General features: G+C 39.5%; 1 long non-coding RNA gene across 1 annotated transcript in view; it reads left to right on the top strand.

The window, feature by feature from the left end:
• LOC307195639 overlaps positions 1-21,574 on the top strand; it is a 38,578-nt gene extending 17,004 nt beyond the window's left edge. The window contains exon 3 of the long non-coding RNA XR_013830900.1: positions 19,098-21,574. This is a non-coding gene — a long non-coding RNA (uncharacterized lncRNA). The remainder of the gene's footprint in view (positions 1-19,097) is intronic.
• Positions 21,575-26,946: the final 5,372 nt, after the last annotated feature.

Below are 26,946 nucleotides of genomic sequence, written 5' to 3'. Positions count from 1 at the left end.
GGCTTGCAGAGTCTGCTGAAAGATCAGCTGTTAACCTCATGTGGATTCCCTTGTGTGTTATTTTTCCATTGCTGCTTTTAATATTTTTTCTTTGTAGTTAATTTTTGATAGTTTGATTAATATGTTTCTTAGCGTGTTTCGCCTTGGATTTACCCTGTATGGGACTCTCTCTGCTTCCTGGACTTGATTAACTATTTCCTTTCCCATATTAGGGAAGTTTTCAACTATAATCTCTTCACATGTTTTCTCAGTCCCTCTCTCTATCTCTTCTTCTTCTGGGACCCCTATAATTCGAATGTTGGTGCGCTTAATGTTGTCCCAGGTGTCTCTGAGACTGTCCTCAATTTTTTTCATTCCTTTTTCTTTATTCTGCTCTGCAGTAGTTATTTCCACTATTTTATCTTCCTGGTCACGTATCCGTTATTCTGCCTCAGTTATTCTGCTATTGATCCCTTGTAGAGAATTTTAAATTTCATTTATTTTGTTGTTCATCACTGTTTGTTTGCTCTTTAGTTCTTCTAGGTCCTTGTTAAACATTTGTTTTATTTTCTCCATTCTATTTCCAGGATTTTGGGTCATCTTTACTGTCCTTATTCTGAATTGTTTTTCAGGTAGACTGCCTATTTCCTCTTCATTTTTTATGTCTGGTGGGTTTCTGCCTTGCTCCTTCATCTTATGTGTGTTTTTCTGTCTTCTCATTTTCCTTAACTTACTGTGTTTGAGGTCTCCTGTTTGCAGGCTGCAGGTTCGTAGTTCCTGTTGTTTTGGGTGTCTGTCCCCTGTGGTTCGTTCAGTGGGTTGTGTAGGCTTCTTGGTGGAGGGGACTAGTGCCTGTGTTCTGGTGGATGAGGCTGGATCTTGTCTTTCTGGTGGGCAGGTCCATGTCTGGTGGTGTGTTTTGAGGTGTTTGTGGCCTTCTTATGATTTTAGGCAGCCTCTCTTGCTAATGGATGGGGTTGTGTTCCTGTCTTGCTAGTTGTTTGGCATAGGGTGTCCAGTACTGTAGATTGCTGGTCATTGAGTGGAGCTGGGTCTTCACGTTGAGATGGAGATCTCTGGGAGATTTTCGCTGTTTGACATTGTGTGTAGCTGGGAGGTCTCTTGTGGACCAGTGTCCTTAACTTGGCTCTCCCACCTCAGAGGCACAGCCCTGACTCCTGGATGGAGCATTAAGAGCCTTTCATCCACACGGCTCATAATAAAAGGGAGAAAAAAAAGAAAGAAGAAGATAAAATAAAATAAAGTTATTAAAATAAAAAATAATAATAAAAAATTTTTAAAAAGAAACGGACAGACAGAACCCTAGGACAAATGGTAAAAGCAAAGCTCTACAGACAAAATCACACACAGAAGCATACACATACACACTCAGAAAAAGAGAAAAGGGGAAAAATATATATATATTGTTTCTCCCAAAGTCCACCTCCTCAATTTGGGTTGATTCGTTGTCTATTCAGGTATTCCACAGATGCAGGGTACATCAAGTTGATTGTGGAGCTTTAATCTGCTGCTTCTGAGGCTGCTGGGAGAGATTTCCCTTTCTTTTCTTTGTTCCCACAGTTTCTGGGGTTCAGCATTGGATTTGGACCTGCCTCTGAGTGTAGGTCACCTGAGGGCATCTGTTCCTTGCTCAGACAGGACAGGGTTAAAGGAGCCGCTGATTCGGGGGCTCTGTCTCACTCAGGCTGGGGGGAAGGAGGGGTACGGATGCAGGGCGAGCCTGCAGCGGCAGAGGCCGGCATGACGTTGCACCAGCCTGAGGCGCGCCGTGCATTCTCCCGGGGAAGTTGTCCCTGGATCCTGGGACCCTGGCAGTGGCGGGCTGCACAGGCTCCCCGGAAGCGGGGTGTGGATAGTGACCTGAGCTCGCACACAGGCTTCTCGTGGCGGCAGCAGCAGCCTTAGCGTATCATGCCCGTCTCTGGGGTCCGTGCTGATATCCGCAGCTCACGCCAGTCCCTGGCGCTCCTTTAATTGGCGCTCTTAATCCCCTCTCCTCGTGCACCAGGAAACAAAGAGGCAAGAAAAAGTCTCTTGCCTCTTCGGCAGCTCCAGACTTTTTCCCAGACTCCCTCCCAGCTAGCCGTGGCGCACTAACCCCCTTCAGGCTGTGTTCATGCCGCCAACCCCAGTCCTCTCCCTGCGCTCCGACCGAAGCCCGCCTCAGTTCCCAGTCCCCGCCCGCTCCGGCACGTGAACAGACAAGCCTCTCGGGCTGGTGAGTGCAGGTCGGCACCGATCCTCTGTGAGGGAATCTCTCCGCTTTGCCCTCCGCACCCCTGTTGCTGTGCTGTCCTCCGTGGCTCCGAAGCTCCCCCCCTCCACCACCCACGGTCTCCACCCACGGTCTCCGCCCACGAATGGCCTTCCTAGTGTGTGGAAACCTTTCCTCCTTCACAGCTCCTTCCCACTAGTGCAGGTCCCGTCCCTATTCTTTTGTCTCTGTTTATTCTTTTTTCTTTTTTTCGTGGGGGAGTTTCTTGCCTTTTGGGAGGTCTGAGATCTTCTGCCAGCGTTCAGTAGGTGTTCTGTAGGAGTTGTTCCACATGTAGATGTATTTCTGATGTATCTGTGGGGAGGAATGTGATCTCCGTGCCTTACTCTTCTGCCATCTTGAAGCTCCTCAACTGCTTGTTAAAAGAGATTTTTCAGCACTTGAAAAATGTTGCTTTATTGTTTTTCAGCTTGTACAGCTGCAGATGAGAATTCTGTTATCATTCTTATTTTTGTCCCTTTCTGCATCCTCTTGAACAACATGGGTTTGAACTGCATGGGTCTAATTGTAGATGAATTTTTTTTTTTTAATAAATAAATACCACAGTACTACACAGTCCGCAGTAGGTTGAATCTGTGGATGTGGAACTGCTGATATGGAGGGTCGACTGTAAAGTTATACATGGGTTTTTTGACTATGTGGGGTGGTTGGTGCCCCTAATCCCTGCATTATTCAAGGGTCAACTGTACTTTGATTTTCCTCTAGTTGCTTTGAAATATTTCTCTTTAGTTGTGGGTTTTAGCAATTGGATTACGATATTCCTTGGTGTGATTTTATCTATGTAATTTTTTTGGCTGTGCCACTTGGCATGCAGGATCTTAGTTCCCTGACCAGGGATTGAACCTGTGCCCCCTGCAGTGGGAGTGTGGAGTCCTAATCACTGGACAGCCAGGGAATTCCCTGGTGTGATTTTATTTAGGTTGACTCTGCTTGCGGTTCGTTGATCCTTATGCTTAGAACTGCGGGTCTGTAGTTTTCATCAAACTTGAAAAATGTTCAACCATTATTTCTTTAAGACTTATTTTCTCATTTCTGGGACTACAATTAAGATGTATGTTAGATCATTTGATACTCTCCCACAGTTCACTGATGCTTGATATTTTTTCAGTCCCTGTTCTCTTTGTGTTTCATTTTGGATAGTTGTCTGTTTCCAGGTCTTCAAATTTACTTATTTTTCCTTTTTCATTGTCTAACCTGCTGTTAATCCCACTCAGAATATTTTTCATTTAAGATACTATACATTTCATTTCTAGAAGTTCCACTTGTGTCTGTTTTTTTATTTCTTTCATTTCTTTCCTCTTTATGCTCATGCTTGCTAGTTCATTATCTTTGTCATTTATGCATCTGTTTTTATTGATTGAGTTATCTTTTTTTTTTTGGTTATGGGTCATATATTTCTACTTCTTTGAATGCTTAGCAATTTTTGATTGGATACTAGACATTGTAATTTTACTTTTTAGGTGTTGAGTTGTATTGTATTCTCTTAAGGAATATTGGGCTTTGTTCTGACACACAGTTTAGTTACTTGGGATTAATCGGATTCTTGCAAGGGTTGATTTTAAAATTTGTTAGGGCAGGTTCAGAATAGCCTTTTAGGGGCCAGTTTGCTAAGGCAATACCCTTCTATAGACTCTACCCAATGACCTATGTATTAAAAAGCCTCTGCACCGTGGTAATATGAACTATTCCCAGCCTTGTGTGAACTTTGGTAATTGTTCCGTCTTCTGTTTTCTGGAGGTTCTTTATCAGCCTCATAGAGTTTCATTACATTCATGGATAGATGAGAATTCAAAGATTTGAATGGACGCTTCTGCAGATTTTTGGAGCATTCTCTCTATATGCTCTTCCCTTTATGACATTATGCTCCACAGATTATAACTTCGGTGGGAGTGGGGTAGGGAATGCACATGGTTGCACCCAGATGTGATAATCTTCAGGCTTCTGGCCCAGTTGTCTTTGGACAAGTGTTAAGAGGGAACTGTACTAGAGAGAGGAATAAGTTAAGGTGTGTGTCGTAAGAGCTTCCATTTAAAATAAACGGGAAGGAATTCCCTGGCAGTCCAGTGGTTAGGACTCGTCGCTGTCACTGCCAGGGCCCTGGGTTTGATCCCTGTTCAGGGAACTAAGATTCCACAAGCCCCACGGTGTGACCAAGAAAACAAAAAACAAAAAAATAACAGGACACACAACAATGCTGCTTTGAGATCTGACGTGGACAAGAAAAGCACATGTCCAAGCAGTCCTGAGCAGTTGTTTTGGCACCAAGCTGGCATCCTCAGTGAGCTGGGATTTAATGGGCATTGGAAGCATCTTGTTTCTCAGATACATTGAGAAAGATTGCATACCCAGGAGCAGGAGGGACATGGAAGTGAGGAGGAAGACTTCTTCCGGGGGGTTTTCTCCTTGGGAGAGAGGACTTAGGGTCTGAGTTACCTGAATTCTGTAGGAGGCAACTGAATCAGAGAAATATTGCTCTGTTACTTTTTGGTAATTTTATAGGCTGGTGGTCTATGAAGTACTGTTTGATGCATGAGATTCCCACTGGTCAAAGCATGGGCCAAAACTGAGAGACTAACAATAACTTAGATCCTGTCACATTGAGAGCTTAATTCTGATAACCATGTATCAGAAAGCAGAAGAGTTACCACAAGGAAATACTGAATTAGCATAACCGTAGAGTGTTGAGAAAGGAGTTATAGGTTACCCTATTTCAAAATTGATGGCAGTCTCAACGTACTTTTGGCACCAATTCTTGCTCATAATTATCTACAAGGGAAAAAAAAGTCAAAATATATGTAAAATAAATGGTTATTTTAAAAAATTAAAAATTTAATTTATTTAATTTATAAATTATAAATAAAAACAAAATATTATATGAGATTATGTATATTCTATATAACAATTATAAATAAAAATATATTTATAATTAATTTATAATTAAAAAATTATATCTGCCTTGGGTTTCTAACAAATGTTATTGGACTGAGTGATCTCAAGCCGTATATTTTCACCAGGAAAGACCTTTCTTTGCTTTAGGATTATGTAATCTTCTTCTAATGTTTGAGTCTGAATGGTGGGTTTTTTTGTTTGTTTGTTTTTTGTTTTTTTTTTTTTTTGCGGTACGCGGGCCTCTCACTGTTGTGGCCTCTCCCGTTGCGGAGCACAGGCTCCGGACGCGCAGGCTTAGCGGCCATGGCTCACGGGCCTAGCTGCTCTGTGGCATGTGGGAAATTCCTGGACTGGGGCACGAACCCGCGTCCCCTGCATCGGCAGGTGGACTCTCAACCACTGCACCACCAGGCAAGCCCCTGAATGGTGTTTTTGAGTGCAAAAAGTGGATTGAATTTGGAGGATTGAATTGAATCTGAAATATCCGCCTATCATATATGTGTTTGCATAATGGCCATATAAATTATAAATTGAGAACTAATATAAAGAGGTAACTTAAGAAACAACAAATTATGCTATACAAATTACGAGTTTTTTTTTGTTTTCTGGGAAGCTAAAGGTTTTGTTAACTCTTTTTCCCCTTTATGTCTCCTTTTTTAGCAGAAATAAGTGATCTTTATCATCTAACAGCTCTGTGAGGGTTATAGTTTTAAAAGTATGATTTGTGCAAATATAATAATATTGTTCAGGGTTCTGGAGAAAGTAAATATCAAATAAATAATTAAAATACTCAACTGATTATAAAATTATGTTTGAAAAATATTGTTCTCTGATCAAAAGAATTATCTTTGTATAAATATGATTACTTAAGAGTTTAATTTTTGGTATGAATTTAAAGTGTACTTTGAATGGATACTTCTGGTTTTTAAGCCCTATTTTCTCTTTCTTAAGATTTTACTTTGAAAAATATTCGAGCTTATAGAAGAATTGCAGAAATATTATAAGGAACTCCTTATGTTTTTTACACATACAATACATATCTCTATTTTTATTTTTGCTGAATCATTTAAGAGTCAGTTTATGTATTTTTCTGATCCAGGTTTAAATCTAGGATCGTGTGTTGTATGATATTTAGTTTTCTCCTTTATCTCATTTAGCATGGAACAGCCTTTTTGGACTTCCATGACATTGATATTTTTGAAGAGGTACAGGTCAGTTGTTTTGTAAAATGTTAATTTGGGTGTCTATGATGTTTCTTCATGATTAGATTCAAGTTACACATGATGTCATTTTGTGCCATTTACTGGTGATATTAACTTCATAAAGTTGGTTAAGGTTGTTTCTACCAGCTTTCTCCTTTTTAAATTACCATTTCTGCAATTATTAAATGATCTGTGAAGAGAATCCCTTGAAACTGTAAATATTTTGTCCTAATTACCCTTTTGCCCAATGCATTTTACCATCTACTAATGGTTCTTGCCTGAATCAATTATTATTATGATGATTATATAATGGTGATTTTCTAATTCTATAATTTTTTTACATTTACTATAAGAAAGAGCTTTTCCTCCTGTATTAGTTTGCTAAAGCTGCTGTAACAAAGTACCATAAACTGAGTGACGCAAACAACAGAAATTTATTGTCTCACAGTTGTGACGGCTAGAAGTCTGAGATCACGGTGTCAGTAGGGTTAGTTCCTTCTGAGGGCTATGAGGGAAGGATGTATTCCAGGCTTCTCTTTGGCTTGTAGATGACTGTCTTCTCTCTATGTCTCTACATTTTTTTCTCTCTATGCATGTCTTTACATCCAAATATCCCCTTTGCATAAGAACACTAGTCATTGTGAATTAATGCCCACTCTAATGACTTCACTTTCACTTGATTACCTCCGCAAAAACCCTGTCTCCAAATAGGAGCGTATTCTGAGATACTGGGGGTTAGGACATACGATTTTTTTGGGGTGGTGGGACACAGTTCAACTCATAACACCTCCCCTCTTCCACTTTATTTATTTAGCATTAGTATGGACTCATGATTTTTTCTAAATTCAGTGAGTAATAATCCATTTCTGTCATTATTAATTTTAATGCTCAAATTATCCCAGATTCAGCCTAGGGATGCTTCTTTGGTCTAGTTCCTGACTTCTTCTGGCATACGGCCCTCTCATTTTTTCAGCACTTCCCTACTATCTGATCCAAGATTTTCTAGGTTCATCTTGTACTTTCCCTGCTCTAGTCCTGAAATCAGCTGTTTCTCCAGGGACCCCTGATTCTTTTTAGGGGAAAGCCCCATTTTCTTTAATTCAGACTTGGTTAGAAAACATAATGGGAGTTTGAGATTACAAGCACTAAGTAGCACATCGCTGAGAAGTTTGTTTTGTGGATGTTGACTTATAACCTGGAGACTAAAAACACTTGTTAAGGAGAACTGCCTCTGTTAAAGTGCTTGTTATAGAAAATTTGTGTACTTGTTCACATACATTTCTAAACTGTGTTCTTCATAATGTGTTGATTTCACCCATTATAAAATTACTATGATCTCTCAATCTATCTCTAATTAACCGGTATATAAATTACTGTATAGATTCTCTTAAAATTAAACACATAGTTTAAGTGTTTATTTTTTGTAAACGTTTATTTTACCCAAAATAATAAGAAACTGTAAGAGATCAACTTTACATCTCCATTTGCTGTGACTCTGCACCCGTATTGACCCTTATATCTGTCCTCACTGTCTCAGAGGAACACATGTCCTTCCCTAGGGTAAGTCCATTTACTTGAGGATTCCAGCAAAATGTGGCTCAAGCGATGGTCCTGGGACTTCAAACTGGATAGGAGGGGCTAAAAATAATGAGAAAGTAGTGATGGCAGGCTGTGCATATAGGCTGGCCTTGACCTCTCTTCAGAGCCATAGACCCTTATGTCTAACTGGCTCAATCTCTGTATGTCCAAATCTGAGCTCTTTGTCTTCTACTCCAAGCCTTGTTCTTTTCTTTTATTCCCCAGTTTGTGACTCTGCCAGGCATTCCTCTGCCTACATCTAACAAATTATCAAGTCCGGGAGATTTCAACTCCTACAATCTTGAGTCTTTCCACTTCTCTTTATTCCCACGACAAATACTACTATTTCAGCTCAATGTTATCTTTCACCTAGAATACCTCAAGCCTCCCAAGTGCTTTTTACTACCCTTTAATCTGTGTATGCCCAGAACTGCCACTAGAGGGCGCTTTCTACAATGTAAATCTGATCACGTAGGAAGTTGAAAAGTGATGGCTTCCATTGCCTTATGAATCGCCCTATGGCTTACAAGGTCCTTCATGACAGTCTCTGCTAATTGGTCCAGGTTTCTCTTTACTCCTTACTTCCTTGCACTTTATCTTCCAGCCCTACTAAAATTAATTCAGTTCATTTAATAAAGCACGTGCACTCTCTTCTAAGCCTATCTATTTAGTAATGAATGAATACGTACCATTTGTCTTTACTGATTGATAAATACATTGTACTTTATTCTCATGTGGGAAAATTTGTTTAAATTTACTTATTTTTTTAATACAAAAATGTTAATAGAAATTTAATCCTTAATAGCCTCAAACCAGAAACAATCCAAATATACAACAGGTGAGTGCATAAACAGATTATATTGTATTTCTACAATAGAATAATATTCAGCAATGCAAAGACATGAACTACTGATACATTAAACAACCTGGATAAATCTCAAAAAGATGCTGCTTGAAGGAAGCCAGACCAAAAGCATACATACCATATGATTCTTTTTATATGAAAATCTGGAAGGGACAATTCACATATACAGTGATAGAAAGAGGGTCAATGGTTGCTGGGAGTTGGGGTAGGGTTGGAAATGGACTGGGAAAGGGCAAAAAAGACACCTTTGGAGGGGTAATGAAAATATCCTATATCTTGATTGTAATGAGACTTACACAGGTGTATACATTTATCAAAGCCTATTGAATAGTATAGTTAAAATATGTGCATTTAATTATATGTATTTTGTACACCAGTGAAATCATTTTTTAAAATAGATCTTTACTGGAGTATAATTGCTTCACAATACTGTGTTAGTTTCTGTTGTACACCAAAGTGAATCAGCCATATGCACACATATGTGCCCATATCCCCTCCCTCCCATCCTCCCTTTCCCACCACTCTAGGTCATTGCAAAGCACCAACCTGATCTCCCTGTGCCATGCTGCTGCTTCCCACTAGGTAACTATTTTACATTCCGTAGTGTATATATGTCGATGCTACTCTCGCTTCACCCCAGCTTCCCCTCCCACCCCGTGTCCTCAAGTCCATTCTTGATGTCTACATCTTTATTCCTGCCCTTCAAATAGGTTCATCAGTACCACTTTTTTTTTTTTTTGGTTCCATATTTATGTGTTAGCATACGGTATATGTTTTTCTCTTTCTGACTTACTTCACTCTGTATGACAGACTCTAGGTCCATCCACCACACTACAAATAACTCAATTTCGTTTCTTTTAATGGCTGACTAATATTCCATTGTATGTATGTGCCACATCTTCTTTATCCATTCATCTGTCAATGGACACTTAGGTTGCTTCCATATCCTGGCTATTGAAAATAGTGCTTCAATGAACACTGTGGTGCATGTCTCTTTTTGAATTATGGTTTTCTCAGGGTATATGCCCAGTAGTGGGAATGCTGTGTCATATGGTAGTTCTATTTTTAGTTTTTTTAGGAAACTCCATACTGTTTTCCATAGTGGTTGTATCAGTTCAATTTACATTCCCACCAACAGTGCAGGAGGGTTCCGGTTTTCACCACACCCTTTCCAACATTTATTGTTTCTAGATTTTTTGATAATGGCCATTCTGACCAGCTGAGGTGATATCTCATTGTAGTTTTGATTTGCATTTCTCTAATAATTAGTGATGTTGAGCATCTTTTCATGTGCCTCTTGGCCATCTGTATGTCTTCCTTGTTGAAATGTCTATTTAGGTCTTCCACCCATTTTTTAACTGGATTGTTTGTTTTTTTGATATTGAGTTCCATGAGCTGTTTGTGTATTTTGGAGATTAATCCTTTGTCTGTTGTTTCATTTGCAAATATTTTCTCCCATTCTGAGGGTTGTCTTTTTGTCTTGTTTATGGTTTCCTTTGCTGTGCAAAAAGAGTTTAATTAAGTCCCATTTGTTTATTTTTGTTTTTATTTCCATTACTCTAGGAGGTGGGTCAAAAAAGATCTTGCTGTGGTTTATGTCAAAGAGTGTTTTTCCTATGCTTTCCTCTAAGAGTTTTATAGTGTCTGGTCTTATATTTAGGTCTTTAATCCATTTGGATTTTTTTTTGTGTATGGTGTTGGGTAGTGTTCTAATTTCATTCTTTTACATGTAGCTGTCCAGTTTTCCCAGCACCACTTATTAAAGAGGCTGTCTTTTCTCCATTGTATATTCTTGCCTACTTTGTTGTAAATTAGGTGTCCATACGTGCGTGGGTTTATCTCTGGGCATTCTATTCTGTACCACTGATCTATATTTCTGTTTTTGTGCCAGTACCATACTGTCTTGATTACTGTAGATTTGTGGTATAGTTTGTAGTCGGGAGGCTGATTCCTCCAGCTCCATTTTTCTTTCTCAAGATTGCTTTGGCTATTTGGGGTCTTTTGTGTTTCCATATGAATTGTAAAATTTTTTATTCTAATTCTGTGAAGAATGCCATTGGTAGTTTGATAGGGATTGCATTGAATCTGTAGATTGCTTTGGGTAGTATAGTCATTTTCACAATATTGATTCTTCCAATTCAAGAACATGGTATATTTCTCCATCTGTTTATGTCAACTTTGATTTCTTTCATCAGTGTTTTATAGTTTTCTGAGTACAAGTCTTTTGCCTCCTTAGGTAGTTTTATTCCTAGGTATTTTATTCTTTATGTTGCAATGGTAAATGGGAGTGTTTCCTTAATTTCTCTTTCTGATTTTTCATTGTTGGTGTATAGGAATGCCAGAGATTTCTGTGCATTAATTTTGTATTCTGCAACCTTACCAAATTCATTGATTAGTTCTAGTAGTTTTCTGGTGGCATCTTTAGGATTTTCTATGTATAGTATCATGTCATCTGCAAATTTGTGGCACTTTTACTTTTTCTTTTCCAATTTGATTCCTTTTATTTCTTTTTCTTCTCTGATTGCTGTGGCTAGGACTTCCAAAACTGTGTTGAATAAGAGTGCCGAGAGTGGACATCCTTGTCTTGTTCCTGACCTTAGTGGAAATGCTTTCTGTTTTTCACCACTGAGTATGATGCTTGCTGTGGGTTTGTCGTGTATGGCCTTTATTATGTTGAGGTAGGTTCCCTCTATGCCCATTTTTCTGGAGAGTTTTTATCATAAATCGGTGTTGAATTTTGTCAAAAGCTTTTTCTGCATCTACTGAGATGATTGTATGGTTTTTATTCCTTAATTTGTTAATGTGGTGTATCACATTGACTGATTTGTGTATACCGAAGAATCCTTGCATCCCTGGGATAAATCCCAGTTAATCATAGTGTATGATCCTTGTAATGGTTGTTGGATTCTGTTTGCTAGTATTTTGTTCAGGACTTTTGCATCTGTGTTCATCAGTGATATTGGTCTATAATTTTCTTTTTTTTGTGATATCTTTTTCTGGTTTTGGTATCAGGGTGATGGTGGCTTTGTAGAATGAATTTAGGAGTGTCCCTCCCTCTGCAATTTTTTGGAAGAGTTTGAGAAGGATTGGTGTTAGCTCTTCTCTAAATGTTTGATAGAATTCGCCTGTGAAGCTATCTGATTCTGGACTTTTGTTTGTTGGAAGATTTTTAATTAGTGTTTCAAGTTCATTACTTGTGATAGGTCTGTTTATATTTTCTAATTCTTCCTGGTTCAGTCTTGGAGAATTGTACCTTTCCAAGATTTTGTTCATTTCTTCGTGGTTGTTCATTTTATTGGCATATAGTTGTTTGTAGTAGTCACTTATAATCCTTTGTATTTTCTGTGGTGCCAGTTGTGAGTTCTCCTTTTTCATTTCTAATTTTATTGATTTGCATCATCTCCCTTTTTTTTCTTGATGAGTCTGGCTAAGGATTTATCAATTTTGTTTATCTTCTCAAAGAACCAGCTTTTTGTTTTATTGATCTTTGCTACTGTTTCTTTGTTTCTATTTATTTCTGCTCTGATCTTTATGATTTATTTCCTTCTACTGATTTTGGGTTATCTTTGTTCTTCTTTCTCTAGTTGTTTTAAGTGTAGGGTTAGGTTGTTTATTTGAGATTTTTCTTGTTTCTTGAGATGAGATTGAATTGGTATAAACTTTCCTCTTAGAACTGCTTTTGCTGCATCCCATAGGTTTTGGGTCGTTGTGTTTTCATTTTCATTTGTTTCTATGTATTTTTTTATTTCTTTGATTTCTTCAGTGATCTCTTGGTTATTTAGTAGTGCACTGTTTAACCTCCATGTATTTGGGTTTTTTACAATTTTTTCCTGTAATTGATTTTCAGTCTCATAGCATTGTGAGATGCTTGTTACGATTTCAATTCTCTTGAATTTTCCGAGGCTTGATTTGTGACCCAAGATGTGATCTATCCTGGAGAGTGTTCTGTGTGCACTTGAGAAGAAAGTGTATTCTGCCACTTTTGGATGGAATGTTCTATAAATATCAATTAAATCTATCTGGTCTATTGTGTGATTTAAAGCTTGTGTTTCCTTATTTATTTTCATTTTGGAGGATCTGTCTATTGGTGTAAGTGGGGTGTTAAAGTCCCCTACTCTTATTGTGTTACTGTTGATTTCTCCTTTCATGGCTGTTAGCATTTGCCTTATGTATTGAGGTGCTCCTATGTTGGGTGCATAAACATTTATAATTGTTATATCTTCTTCTTTGATTGATCCTTTGATCATTACGTAGTGTTCCTCCTTATCTCTTGTAACAGTCTTTATTTTAATGTCTATTTTACTTGATACGAATATTGCTACTCCAGCTTTCTTTTGATTTCCATTTACATGGAATATCTTTTTCCATCCCTTCACTTTCAGTCTGTTTGTGTCCCTACTTCTGAAGTGGGTCTCTGGTTGACAGCATATATATGGGTCTTGTTTTGTATCAATTTAGCAAGCCTGTGTCTTTTCGTTGGGACATTTAATCTATTTACGTTCAAGGTTATTATCGATATGTATGTTCCTATTACCATTTTCTTAATTGTTTTGTGTTTGTTCTTGTGGGTCTTTTTCTTCTCTTGTGTTTCCTGCCTAGAGAAGTTCCTTTAACATTTGTTGTAAAGCTGGTTTGGTGGTGCTGAATTCTCTTAGCTTTTGCTCGTCTGAAAAGCTTTTGATTTATCTGTCAAATCTGAATGAGTTCCTTGTTGGGTAGAGTAATCTTGGTTGTAGGTTTTTCTCTTTCATCACTTTAAGTATATCCAGCCACTTCCTTCTGGCCTGCAGAGTTTCTGCTGAAAAATCAGTTGATAACTTTAGGGGAATTCCTTTGTATGTTATTTTTTGATTTTCCCTGGCTGCTTTTAATATATTTTCTTTGAACTTAATTTTTGTTAGTTTGATTTATATGTGTTTTGTGTGTTTTTCCTAGGGTTTATCCTGTATGGGACTCTCTGTACTTCCTGGACTTGGGTGACTATTTCCTTTCCCATGTTAGGGAAGTTTTCAACTATAATCTCTTCAAATATTTTCTCAGTCCCTTTCTTTTTCTCTTCTTCTTCTGGGACCCCTGTAATTTGAATGTTGGTGCATTTAGTGTTGTTCCAGAGGTCTCTCAGATTGTCTTCAATTCTTTTCATTGTTTTTTCCTTATTCTGCTCCTTGGCAGTTATTTCCACCATATTATCTTCCGCCTCACTTATTCATTCTTCTGCCTCAGTTATTCTGTTATTGATTCCTTCTAGTGTATTTTTCATTTCAGTTATTGTGTTGTTCATCTCTGTTTGTTTGTTCTTTAGTTCTTCTAGATCTTTGTTAAACCTTTCATGTATTTTCTCAATCCGTGCCTCCATTCTATTTCCAAGATTCTGGATCATTCTTACTATCATTACTCTGAATTCTTTTTCAGGTAGATTGCCTATTTCCTCTTCATTTATTTGGTCTTGTAGGTTTTTACCTTGCTCCTTCATCTGTGACATATTTTTTTGTTGTCTCTTTTTTTTTTTGAGTGATATTGTGTTCCTGTCTTACTGGCTGTTTGGCCTGAGGATTCCAACACTGGAGTTTGTAGGCTGTTTGGTAGAGCTGGGTGTTGGTGCTGAGATGAGGACCTTTGTGAGACCTCCCTCCAATGAATATTCCTTGGGGTCTGAGGTTCTCTGTTAATCCAGTGGTTTGCACTTGGAGCTCCCACTGCAGGAGCTTTGGCCTGACCCCCCAGCTTGTGAACCAAGATCCTGCAAGCCGTGTGGGGTGGCCAAAAAAAAAAAAAAAAAAAGAGAGAGAACAATAACAAAGTAAAAAATAAAATTAGACTAGGATACTAACAGATATGTTAGAGAGAATATAAAAATAAAAATATAGATGAATCCACAACCAGAAGGTACAATAGTACCACAATAGTAAAAAAGAGAAGGGAGAAGAAAAAAATAGAAAAGTGGGGAAAGGCCTTGGCTGTGGAGGGCAGGTCCTAAGCAAGGGCGAGGTTTGGGTGGTGAGTGGGACCAATGTTCAGGAACCACAGGGCTGGAAAAGGCCCTGAGGGCTGTGGGGGGTTGGGGCTTAGACTGAACCGAACAGAAGGGGCCCAGGTGTGCCCCCCACCCCTGATCTCAGAGGGTGGGGGACCTCATCTGGGAGCCCAACAGGCTTCCTGTGCTTGAGTGGGCGGGGCAAATGCCCTCCTCTCAGAGGGCCCCTCCTGCCTGCCTCTCCTCATCTCCCTGGACTCAGGGGCGCTGATCCTGTCTGACCTCCACTTCTCCTCTCCCCTGAGTACCCCCGTGTCCTACCGGTTCACTTGTGGTTCCTCCCATCTCCTTGGGCATCAGTGTCCCCCACCAGTGGCCAGCAGTTGCCCTAGTTGTGGGGAGGTGCTAACTCGGGCGTCTTCCCGCACCGCCATCTTGACTCCACCCCCTACATTTACTTATAATATGTGTATGATAATGTAAGACTCATGCATATTTCCTTTAAAAATGTGTACTCCTTGGAATGTACCTACATTCAGAGTTCTGGGAACTAAAGGTCAGATAGCCAAATAACCTCCAAATAAAGTAGTTTGATTAGGTCATTCTGACTTCTAAAAAAATTTTTTGTTGAAATATAGTTGATTTACCACATTATGTTAATTTTTGCTCTACAGCAAATTGACTCAGTTGTTATACATATATATATTCTTTCTTATATTCTTTTCTATTCTGGTTTATCGCAGGATATTGAATATAGTTCCCTGTGCTATACAGTAGGACCTTGTTGTTTATCCATCCTATATATACTAGTTTGTATTTGCTAATCCCAAGTCCAAATCCTTCCCTCCCCCCACCCCCTGCCCTGCTTCTTGGCAACCACAAGTCTGTTCTGTTCATCTGTGAGTCTGTTTCTGCTTTGTAGAAATGTTTATTTGTGTCATATTTTAGATTCCATATATAAGTGATATCATATGGTATTTGTGTTTTTCTTTCTGACTTACTTTGCTTAGTATGATAATCTCTAGATCCATCTGTGTTGCTGCAGATGGCATTATTTCATTCTTTTTTATGGCTGAGTAATATTCCATTTTATGTGTGTGTGTGTGTATATATATATATATATATATATATATATACATAATATTCACACACACACACACCACATCTTCTTTATCCATTCATCTGTCGATGGACATTTAGGTTGTTTCCATGTCTCAGCTATTGTAAATAGTGCTATGAACACAGGGGTGCATGTATCTTTTCAAATTATAGTTTTGTCTGGGTATTTGCCCAGGAGTGGGATAGCTGGGTCATATGGCAACTCTATTTTTATTTTTTTGAGGGTTCTCCATACTGTTTTCCATAGTGACTGTACCAACTTACATTCCCACAGGCAGTGTGGGAGGGTTCCCTTTTCCCTCTCCAACATTTATTATTTGTAGACTTTTTGATGATGGCCATTCTGACCAGTGTGAGTTGGTACCTCCTTGTAGTTCTGATTTGCATTTCTCTAGTAATTAGTGATGATGAGCATCTTTTCATGTGCCTGTTGGCCATCTGTATGTCTTCTTTGGAGAAATGTTTATTTAGGTCTTCTGCTCATTTTTTGATGGGATTGTTTGTTTTTTTCTTATCGAGTTGTATGAGCTATTTGTATATTTTGGAAAGTAAGCCCTTGTCGGTTGCATCATTTGCAAATATTTTCTCCCTGTCCATAGGTTGTTTTTTCATTTTGTTTATGGTTTCCTTTGCTGCACAGGAGCTTGTCAGTTTGATTAGGTCCCATTTGTTTATTTTTGCTTTGATTTCTATTGCCTTGGGAGACTGACCTAAGAAGACATTGGTACGGTCATTCTGACTTTAAGGTGGGAGGATTGATATGACATTTATGCTCTCACTTCTCCAACCTGCCAGATATGGCTAATCAACCATGGCACTCTTTTTTAAAGAGCTCAGACTCAAGCTAACAAGCCTCATTAGCTCTTCAGGAAGCCACTGCCAGTAGGAGGGGCTCCTAAGATGAAACCTTTTAGCCATTTGCGTGTATAGGTATGGTAAGAAATTTTGCACTGAGGATTTGAGAATAAATGAGCCCAGGGAAGTGAATTTTTCCTTGAATTTGATCTCTGTCTCGTTTCTTCCAATGAGAACATGATAATTTGCTGCATATATATGTATACGTGTATATATATATTCAACCTTAGAGGAATCCCAGTCCTGATCTCTTTAAACAGGATATGCATACCCCTGAGGGGGCTTGAAGACTTTCTAGGGGTACACGGCTTCGGCAACTTTAAGGAGATCATTTTGTAGATGTAGATATTCAGTTTCCATGTGTCGCTTGCTCAAGCTGATGTGTCTGAGACCCACTCCTGCAGTCAGGTTTTGTCTTTCCTTCCTTCCTTTTCACACTTGACTGCCTCCTACTGTGCAAAAGAAATGTGCACCCATCTGAATCTTACGAGGCATTTCCCAGGCTGCAAAAAAACTTAGGGGCGCTGAACAGAGGGATGTTTGAAATGTAGAGCTCCTGAATGACAGCCCCTGGGTTTGGTTAAAAAAAGAAAAAGAGAGAGAGAGAAAATTTAAAAAAAAAAAGGCAAAGAGCAATGCTTGATTTCATCGAGGACATAAGCTCATGAAAAGGCTCTGTGCCCACCTGTCTCAGTCTACACATGTTAGAATTAGGATTCAGAAATAAAAGGGTTTCTGTGGAACACATAGTGACATTTTTACTTAAATCGAAAAATGAAGCTGGACTTTTTATGGCAAAAATTAGTGATTTGACTAATTGGTTTGACAATTAGGACTGGCTTTGGCAAAGAGGTTTTATCAATTGCAGATACGTTTTGTTAATTGAATGGGCTAAATCTGCAACTCAAAGTATATTTTAAAATATATGTAAATTTCACACATAATATGCAATATACAAGAAATTGTATCTTTGTAACTATTACATTTGAGATAAGAATTTAGGTTCAACTTAAAAATATATGAGGAGAGATATAATTTTTCAAAATTGTGTTGCCAAGTAAGTTGACAATATTTTAGGTAGATTGGAAAGCAAAGCTTCAAGTTTAATATCCTGTAATAATTTTAAAACGACACAATTATCCTTTGAATAATAGGGTTTGAGCATTTTCAGAGACCATATAGACCCCTTCAACTTAACAAAGAGAAAACTAGGGTGCAGAAAAGTCCATGAATAGCCCACACCCATTCTCTAAGTTCAGGGGAGGCCTCATCTGTTTCTCCTAATTTGTCAGAGTACTGCCTATTACATTCCTTATAAAAGGCCTATAAAATGGCATTGGCATTTCACAAATGATGATACAAGGGAGCAGGAATATACTATAAAGTGCAGGGAGCACACACGCATACAGCTCTACTGTGTCGTAAATTTAGTCTGATAATGATAAAATATGTTTGATAAACATTAATTGAGCATTTAATTAACACTTTTTTTCTTACCTTCTTAACATTTAGAAGGGCTTGTAGAAATTATTTTTATAGTGCAGTTCTTTTAAAATGTCATCTAGGGAGCCTTGGATCAAGTTTTCTTTTTCTTTCAATAATTTTCCCTTTGGCAAATAAAGGCATTCCAAGCTGTTAGAAATGTCATTAGTTTGCCAATTAGCCATCAAATACCTTGTAGAAAAAAGAGCCCTAGTCTCAGGAAATAGGTGTCCTGGACCCTAGTCTTACATCTATTGCTAATTTGTTGTGTGACCTTAAGCCTCAGTGTGTGTGTGTGTGTGATTAGTTGTCACGGTGTTGAATAGGTTTCACTCTGAGGACCAACTCTAATTGCTGACAATTCCTTAGAGTTTTGCATAGGAAATGATCCTAGGGCTGCTTCTGGCATTTGTGGGAAAGAGTGCTAGGATGGGTTTAGAATATCTATTATGGGCATCAATGAGGGATGTTACATATTTATCAACCAAAGTGATAAAAAGAGTTATGTTGTCAAGATTTAGTTTTCTGGCACACGGGGAGTGTATATGTGTTTCTTCCTTCTAAATAGAAGTTAATTAAACAAAATAAAAAGTCAAGAGCAATCATATTCCTTTAATTACTGTTGGAGAGGTGTCCATTAAGAGTTTTCGAAAATAACTGGCAAGATCACCTCACCATTGCCCTAGATTTACAGCTCACAAGAGATCTACTGAGGAGAATTAGAAATGCATTTATAGGCATTTGAAGGAAGGCCAATGAAGCTGTCATTTGGGGGACAATTCAGTTGTAAGTAGAGCCTCCTAGGAAAAGCATCTTGATTGAGTCACTATTTCTATTGTTTGTCCCATTCCCTTGCAGGTCTAAGAATAAGATTTGTGTGGTTAAACCAGAGATGACTGTCTCCTGATGACAGACTGCTGTTACATTCACATGCATCTTATGTATAACAACATTATGTTCAGTTTATTCAGACCTTTTGTGAATCTCTTATCCAAGATATGTACTTCCAATACCAAAGTATCTGGGAAGTGAGCTTAGTACTCATCAGAAGATGAGCATGAAATTATCTTCATGCTCATGAAGTGGAAGTAGAGTGTGTTGAAGAAGCATTAAAAAGGTTCAAATGGTATACTGTACGCTTGGCTTAAAGGGCAATGTACTATAATCAGTAGGGGACTTTTCCTTTTTTCCTTAGAATGTTGTATAGCACATCTACGTGACTGCATATGGTTTAAATCATATTCCTGTGTGTCGTCATTTTTGTGTTTGTGGAACTTGAGGAGGATAACATCAGGGCTGAAAAAGTTGGTGATGCCCTGATTCATCTGGAGACTGTACTGTAGCTAGTGGGTGGGCGCTGTGTGACACAGAATTCCAAGAATTTCTACATGAAGAGAAGATAATAAAGGCAGTCTTCAAGTATAAACATTCCAAAATGGAAGCAATAGATGTGTATGCTAGTCTGTTTCCTTCTTTTCTCCTTTTTATGGGATGTGAAATATTATGGTAAATGGGAGGCTGAACTGGGACTGTGTAATGTGTAGGGGTTGTTATCTATGTAAATTCATCAAAGGTGGGTCTTTGGGTCTGTAGCTGAGATGCTACCTTGCATACTGTGCTTGGCAGACTCCTAGGAACCCACGTTGAAACAGGGAACCAAAACGATGGAGTAACAGCGGGCTAGGATTCTGAAATCCCTTGTGGCATTGACTGCTGATTGCTCTTTATTAGCCATTCTCCCCTTTATGTTTAGTAACAGCTTCCCTCTCCAGCCAGTTTTGGAGGAGCAGGTGGTTCCCCAGCTAGAGAACACATGTGAGTCAAGGTGTGGCCATGTAAATAAGTTTAAGCCAATGAGATGTGAGCAGAGATGTGTGTAATTTCTAGTTCATCTCCTTAGAGAGCACCTCTTTGCCTTGGGTGGTCTCTTCCCCCTTGTCTGCTGGCTGTGAAGTGGTGACAACTGGAACAACCTGGAAGGCATGTGTCACCAGTGGCACAGCCACCCTGCAAGCTCTAGACTGCCTGTGGGAAAGTAGTGAACTTCATTCTTATTATAAGCCACTCTGTTTGGGGGCCTTTTGTGACAGCGGCTAATACAGGAAATGGTATCCAGAAGTGAGGTCCTACATGAAAAGAACTAAAACGATGCTCAGCGGTCTGGCAGTGGGTTGCAGGACAACAGAAACTGCAGGTTCTCGTGCTGCTGACTATGGGCTGTTGAAAAATACTTGGTAAAATTTAGCCTACAATAGCTTGAAAGATGACGCACTTACTGAGTCTGTTGGTCTAGGTTAACTACATGGAAAAACTCATGTAGTTTGACGTTTATCGGCGTTTTCTTGCTGGTTTACAAAGGAGAGATGAAAGCAGACAGGATGAGCCCATTTTGGAAGCAGAGATGGAAAGAAATATAAATCTGCTAAAGGAAAGTCCCTCTGCCTAGGTAACCTGCAGGTTAAATTTGGGGATTCACAGGGTTGGAAAAGTCAATTCTTCTGTAGCAAACTTCTGAAGAGAAAACTGTCCATTCAGTACTTTTCTCACAAACCTGTTAAGACACCACATCCAGACCAGGGAGCAACTCAGAGGCAAGGATCTGATTGAGGGCACTGCTTTCCTTCCCAAGCTAACTGTTTCAACTGGCCTCAGGGTAACAGTCATGAAACTGAGGAAATACAGCCAGCAGTAAATAAAGGGAAGAGTCACTCAGCTTAAGAACTGTGCCCTAAGGAGAACTTTAGGAATGGTTATCGTACTTGGAATGTGGCGGAAGCAAGCGCACAAGAGCCTATCGCAATTTTGAGGGAATTGTTCTGCCAAAGAAACCACAAGTCTGGCCTTCAAAAGCTTATGATTTTTCTAAAGCAGCCCTCCCTACCTCCCGAACCTGTACCAGCAGAAAGCTGGAGTATTTGCCAGTGACCACCTCTCTGGCTTTGGGGCCACCATGATGGCGAGTGAGAGAAAAGCATCCAGAGAGCAATGCCAGTGACCACAGAGAATACCTGACAGGGGTTGTCTCCTGATGAACAGAACCACGTTCCAACCAAGAGAGTTTCTATCCTTCCAGGACAGGGGGGTCTCCATAAATCCCCCCCAGCAGGGTTCATCATTGCCAGGACCATTCATTGCTGTGTGTGTGCCATCCTTTTATGACTAGGAGACGTTATGGCAGCTATCCTGCTCCGTCTCTGCTATTGCCTGTGAGTACGTACGTGTGCGTGTGCGTGCGCACGCGGGATTGAGAGGAGGGGAGAGGGAGAGAGACTAATGTATTAGTCTGCAGGTCACTGAAAAGTCCTGACGGAAATGACTTGCACCACTCAGAGACACAGGGCTTTGACCTGGAGGAAATGCAGGGGACTCGGGGAGGGTGGGAGTGTGTTCCATATGTGCAAGAAGACTGTGCATGAATACTTGGATGGCCAGAGGGTTGGACTATGACAGAGACTAATAACTTCCTCCTAGTATCCTTTCTGTGCTTCTTTTAAGGAAGAAAGCCCTCCCACCCAGCTAGGAATGGTACTTCCTTATCTCCCTTGCAGCAAATTACTGACCGATTGGCTGTGAGCAGAAGGTATATGGACGATTCCCATGTCATCTCCTTCAACGTCAATTCACATGTCCTAGACACCTTTTTTTGTCCTGATTCTGACTGGGGAATGATGAGAACTGAGGCAACCTTGGAGCCCTAGTAGGGGATGGTAGGGGGGCTCCACCAGGCCTGGATGGGTCACATCCAGCCTGCTGTGAGAGAGTAAGCAACTTCGATGGGGTTGTTGTGTTTGAGGCATTTTCTCTTATATTCCTAAGTTACCCCGGTGTGCTAGTGGTAGTAATAACAGAATGGCTTGCTGGGATGTTTCTACTAAGCCCGAGGAAGTACGATAACATGTTACCAGACCCCCAATGGAGAATCTCTCTCTAGAGATGGGGTTGTTTGTTGTTTGTAGTGAACAGTGTTAGAGAAACAGTGACATGGTTTGTTTTTCAAAATCTTATATATTTAGCTTAGTACCATTTTTTCTGGTGAGATTGTCATTAGATGTGTTTGTATAACTAATTATATTCTAATAGGACTGGAAGATGTTCTGTACAATCCCAGTACATATTTATATAATTAGTTCAACCTCCAGCATTCTTGGAGAACCTCACTGTAAGAGGATAAATTAATGAATTAGTATGAGATGGCCTTTAATAGACAACAACTACAACAAAATATGGAATGAGGTCTGCCAAACAATGGATGCTGTGTGAATTCTACAATAAGAGTACCACTCACATAAGACTATAGAAATTAATTTTACCTATCACTTTACCCTGGGAATAAATTGAGAACGTATACCTAGTTAATGTTCTTTTTTAGAATAAATTTCAGTTTTATACCACTGAGGCTGAAAATAGAATCCAGTTCCCTCGGACGCCTATAGGATGACCCACTGCCACATTTCATATTGGGAGAGAGACACTCAAGACAGTTGTCAGAGTCTACTATTTTAACTTAGCCCTAATTGTGGTGATCTAATTTGTAGTGTGGTTTTAGTGAGGCAACGATCTGTGATAGTTATTATTAACTGATTTGAGGTGTTTGGCATCAAAATATCTGACACATGTAAGGAAGCTTGTTTGTGTATGGTTGAGGCATGGTGGGGTAATACACATTCTTATACCCACAAACACATTGACATTCCCAAGACCAGACTCTACTAGACAGACATCATAGGTGTACTAACAAATGGATTAATCATATTTGTAAGAATGGACCCTAAAATGTACTATCAAGCTGGCACTCCAGGATGCTTTGGGACAGGCCAATAATGATATGTGCATGGGGAGGAGATACAACAAAATATCAAAATAAAAATATTTTTCTTGTTATTAAGAAGATTTTCCAGCCTGAATAACTGATTTCCAAGAGCTTGGATTTATAAGTATCATCAGTAGGGGAGCTCTGAATATTGGATATGAGGCCACGTGATTTAAAATTACCATGATCTGCTTTTTATATACAGAGGTCACCGTGGCATCTGACCCGCCGCCCACAGAGAACGCCCACTGAATTGCGGTCTGAGTAACTGCGTTGGTTGCGTTAGTCTGACCAGCTCCCTTCTGTCTGCCTCTGATGATGAGGACACATCAGCTGCTGGGAGCTGAAGGGAAGCCCACTGGGTTTGGTGTTAGGTTTGGACATTTAGTGTTGGGTTTATAAACTCAGGTTCTAACCCACTGAGGTAACATCTCAGTCCAGACACTAAGTAATTATTATGCATTGGAATCTGACACATGGTGTTTTTATGTAGAAAAATCTAGTATATTTGGGAAATCAAGCTTAATTGGAATATATCACTTTGTTTATAGCTCTGCTCTGACATCTTTCAAAGTAATTTAAAGGCAGAAAAAGTAAACTTTTACTTTAAACACTTTTCTGTGGTGGGTAGCTTATTTATTTTAATGCCCAGAAATTTAGAAAGGTCATTTAAACAGGGAATAGGAGAGTCTCTTTCATTTTCTTTATTCTAGGTCATTGGCATTCAAATGTCCTCAGTGCTCCTGTAAAAACAGAGAATAGGAACTTCTCTTCCTTACTCCAGTTTTTCTTTCCACTTTCTAACTTTTGGTGAACTCTGGCTGGATCTGAGGTGTGCTGATGGGGTTTTGCGTACGGCTATTTCAAGGACAGAGTCAGTTAAATGGTCTGCAATGGACAAAGCTTTTCTTATGTTACATTGTTAAATATAATACACCTGCAAATAATGTTTTTACGTGAAGTTTCTCTTATTGTTTATTTGTAGCAGATAGTGGTCTACATAAAACTTCTAGGCTTATAGCTCTACAGGCTAACAGTATGAATAACTAAACTGTGACAGTTCAGGCTTTCTGCCAAAATGTGTGAGAATGAGCCAGAAAGAATGCTAGAGATGCTGAACTTAATGTTTTCCTTTCCCTTGACACCTTTGCTGTCAGGAGCTGCCTTGGCTTTGGTAGTGAGTTTATCCTATATCCATGTAACTATGGAAACTGATGTAGGAGTAAGGGAGTACAGTGATGGAGCAATGGGAGCCATGGGGCTATTTTGGCCACTGTTATACTTAAGTTAACATTTACAGGGTCAGGGCTTGCCTGGTGGCACAGTGGTTGGGAATCCATCTGCCAATGCAGGGGACATGGTTTCGAGCCCTGGTCTGGGAAGATCCCACATGCTGCGAGCAACTAAGCCCATGCGCCACAACTACTGAGCCTGTCGTTCTAAAGCCCGCAAGCCACAGCTACTGAGCCCGCGTGCCACAACTACTGAAGCCCATGCGCCTAGAGCCCGTGCTCCGCAACAAGAGAAGCCACCACAATGAGAAGCCTGTGCACTGCAATGAAGAGTAGCCTCCACCTGCCACAACAGAGAGAGCCCGCGCGCAGCAACAAAGACAAAATGCAGCCAAAAAAAAAATTAATTAATTAAAAAAATTTAAAAATATATACAATGTCATAGAATTTATAAATGCACAAGATCCCAGAGATTATTACATCTTTCACTTTTTTGGTTAGGTTAAGTTGAACTCATGTCACACCCTGCTGGTGGTGCTTTACTAGTCCCAGTGGTTCAAAAAAGATAGGAGCAGTGCTGGGTCACAATCTGGTCATGTGACCTTAGAACTTTAAGCCCTGTTCTCTCTCCTGGTGTCTGGTTTATCATCTCTATGTGAAATTAAGGAAATACTCCCATTTACCAAAAGAATAAAATACCTAGGAATAAACCTACCTAAGGAGACAAAAGACCTGTATGCAGAAAACTATAAGACACTGATAAAAGAAATTAAAGATGATACAAACAGATGGAGTGATATACCATGTTCTTGGATTGGAAGAATCAACACTGTGAAAATGATTATACTACCCAAAGCAATCTGCAGATTCAATGCAATCCCTGTCAAACTACCAATGCATTTTTCACAGAATTAGAACAAAAAATTTCACAATTTGTATGGAAACACAAAAGACCCCGAATAGCCAAAGCAATCTGGAGAAAGAAAAATGGACCTGGAGGAATCAGGCTCCCGGACTTCAGACTATACTACAAAGCTACAGTAATCAAGACAGTACGGTAGTGGCACAAAAACAGAAATATAGATCAATGGAACAGGATAGAAAGCCCAGAGATAAACCCACACACATATGGTCACCTTATTTTTGATAAAGGAGGCAAGAATATACAATGGAGAAAAGACAGCCTCTTCGATAAGTGGTGCTGGGAAAACTGAACAGGTACATGTAAAAGAATGAAATTAGAACACTCCCTAACACCTTACACAAAAATAACTCAAAATGGATTAAAGACCTAAATGTAAGGCCAGACACTATAAAACTCTTAGAGGGAAACAGGCAGAACACTGTATGACATAAACCACAGCAAGATCCTTTTTTTTTTTTTGCAATACGCGGGCCAATACTCACTGTTGTGGCCTCTCCCATTATGGAGCACAGGCTCCGGACGCACAGGCTCAACGGCCATGGCTCACGGGCCCAGCTCCTCCGCGGCATGTGGGATCTTCCCGGACCGGGGCATGAACCCGTGTCCCCTGCATCGGCAGGCGGACTCTCAACCGCTGCGCCACCAGTGAAGCCCGCAAGATCCTTTTTGACCCACCTCCTAGAGAAATGGAAATAAAAACAAAAATAAACAAATGGGGCTTAATGAAACTTAAAAGCTTTTGCATAACAAAGGAAATCATAAAAAAGATGAAAAGACAACCCTCAGAATGGGAGAAAATATTTTCAAATGAAGCAACTGACAAAGGATTAATTTCTAAAATTTACAAGTAGCTCATGTAGCTCAATATCAAAAAAACAAACAACCCAATCCAAAAATGGGCAGAAGACCTAAATAGATATTTCTCCAAAGAAGATATACAGACAGCCAACAAACACATGAAAGAATGCTCAACATCACTAATCATTAGAGAAATGCAAATCAAAACTACAGTGAAGTATCACCTCACACCAGTCAGAATGGCCATCATCAAAAAATCTACAAACAATAAATGCTGGAGAGAGTGTGGAGAAAAGGGAACACTCTTGCACTGTTGGTGGGAATGTGTATTGATACAGCTACTATGGAGAACTGTATGGAGGTTCCTTAAAAAGCTAAAAATAGAACTACCATACCCAGCAATCCCATTACTGGGCATATACCCTGAGAAAACCATAATTCAAAAAGAGTCATGTACCAAAATGTTCATTGAAGCTCTATTTACAATATCCAGGACATGGAAGCAACCTAAGTGTCCATCGGCAGATGAACGGATAAAGAAGATGTGGCACATATATACAATGGAATATTACTCAGCCATAAAAAGAAACGAAATTGAGTTATTTGTAGTGAGGTGGATGGACCTAGAGTCTGTCATACAGAGTGAAGTAAGTCAGAAAGAGAAAAACAAATACTGTATGTTAACACGTATATATGGAATCTAAAAAAAAAAAAATGTTCTGAAGAACCTAGGGGCAGGACAGGAATAAAGATGCAGACATAGAGAATGGACTTGAGGACACAGGGAGGGGGAATGGTAAGCTGGGACGCAGTGAGAGAGTAGCATGGACTTATATACACTACCAAATGTGAAATAGATAGCTAGTGGGAAGCAGCTGCGTAGCACAGGGAGATCAGCTCGGTGCTCTGTGACCACCTAGAGGGGTGGGATAGGGAGGGTAG

Source organism: Stenella coeruleoalba (assembly GCF_951394435.1).
Source record: "Stenella coeruleoalba genome assembly, chromosome: 12".
NCBI classification, from domain to species: Eukaryota; Metazoa; Chordata; class Mammalia; order Artiodactyla; family Delphinidae; genus Stenella; species Stenella coeruleoalba.
Note: the sequence above shows the minus strand (reverse complement) of the source record. Positions and strands in the feature narration are given on the sequence as shown.